This window comes from Myxocyprinus asiaticus, chromosome 18 (assembly GCF_019703515.2).
Source record: "Myxocyprinus asiaticus isolate MX2 ecotype Aquarium Trade chromosome 18, UBuf_Myxa_2, whole genome shotgun sequence".
Classification (NCBI taxonomy): domain Eukaryota; kingdom Metazoa; phylum Chordata; class Actinopteri; order Cypriniformes; family Catostomidae; genus Myxocyprinus; species Myxocyprinus asiaticus.
In genome coordinates, this window is record NC_059361.1 from 17,358,104 (window position 1) to 17,360,229 (window position 2,126).

Sequence of the window (2,126 nt, forward strand, 5' to 3'; positions counted from 1 at the left end):
TTCTATTAACTAGCCCAGAATTTCCCAGATATTTCATCACTATAGGTATTTTATTACTTCCTATTTGTGAATTTAACAAATTCTTTAATGTAAGCTGTTCTCCCTTTCTGCTTAACTCTTCTGTTAAACTCTTTCTTTCCACTCCCTACACTGAACAATTACATGCTCCACCGACTCACTGACTCCACACACTTCACAAAATCCTGTTGGATGTTTGTCAATTAAGTATAATGTACTGTTCAGCCCAGTATGACCCATCCTTAGTCTTGTTATAATATTCTCTTCTCTCCTTCTCCCTCCTGATAACCTACCCTTTCCTACTGCTGGTTAAATTGCATACAAATGTCTGCCTTTTATTTCATTATCCCATTGCTGTTGCCATATGTTATTAATATTCTTTTTGATTATTGATTTAATCTCTGATCTACTAAAAGACACTTGGATATCCACTGTTTCCCTCTTTAATGCCTTCTTAGCCAATGTATCCGCCTCTTCATTTCCTTTCAACCCCACATGCGCCGGAACACACAAAAACTGAACATGTATATTATTCTGCAGTAATGAATATAAATCCTGAAGAACCTCTACTACCAAATCCTGTCTTGTATCTGATTGCTAAACATACAGACGTAAGAGGGCTGAGCTAGAGTCTGAGCATATGTTTACATGTTGAGCTCTAACTTCACTTACCCACTTTATTGCCATCATTATAGCAATCATTTCTCCAGTAAACACAGATAAATTATCTGATATCCTACTTATCCTAGACACTTTCAACTTTGGAATTGTGTATGCAACTCCTACGCGACCATTTTTTTGAATCTTTTGAAGCATCTGTGAAAATGTGTGTGAAATCCCCATATCTCAACTCCACATACTCCTTAACCTTATACACTTCTGATTCACTATGTCCTTCATTTGGTCTTATTTCTAATAAAGTTGGATCAACACTAGGCTGTGGCAAGACCCATAACGGCACTGGCGGCAAAGTTACTATTGATGCATATCTATACTCTAATCCCATGTCTTTAACTAAATCTCCAACAACCCAACCAAAACTGGTGCATTTGCTTTTCCCATGTTCCCAACTAGGACCCACTACCTTTTTTGTAGGGTGACTTTCACTCTGGCCTCCTACCCAATACTACCTTAACTGCTGTCTTATTAATTGTAGTGGCATTTCACCCATTTCATCTTGAAGAGTTGAAACTAGAGATGTTAAAAATGCTCCATAGCAGATTCTTCAAGCTTGAGACTGAATTCTGTCCAGTTTATTTAACTGAGTTTTACTTGCTGATCTATATACAATACAACCATAATCCAGTATAGACCATATAATTGATGTATATATAGTCTTTAATGCCATTCTATCTGCTCCCCATACTTGACCTGACACACACCTCTACATTCAATATTCTCTTGCATTTCCCAACCATTTTATCTATATGTATTCTCCACGTTAATCTGCTTTCAAACCATAAACCCAAATATCTTACTATGGATACACGTTCTAATTCTTTTTTATATCATTTTAATTTTACTTCCATACACTTTGTCTTATTAGTAAAAAGGATAATCTGTGTCTTTTCTGCTGACAACTTGAATCCCTCCTTTATCGACCATTCCTCTACTTTATTTAATGCAGACTGCATCTTCTTCACATTATACTCTATATTTCTTCCTTTATACCAAAGAGCCCCACCATCAGCAAACAATGACTTACCAATTGTTATATCTACCCTTGAAAAAACATAATTTATCATAATGATAAACAACAGAGGACTTATTACACTACCTTGAGGTGTTCCATTATCCACCACTCCACTAGAGGATATGGCTACCCCAGCCTTCACCCTAATTCTTCTTCCAATTAAAAATTATTTTATCCAGTTATACATTCTTCCTCCTATACCCATCCTCACTAATTTTATTAATAATCCCTCTTTCCATAACATATCATATGCCTTTTCTGTATAAAAAAATACAGCAATTACACATTCTTTATTAATAAATGCCTTTCTTATACCTGCCTCTAACGATATCATTGGATCCAATGTCCCTCGCCCACCCCTAAACCCCCTCTGATATGGAGATAAGTAATTTCTTTTTTCTAAATAATATGTCAG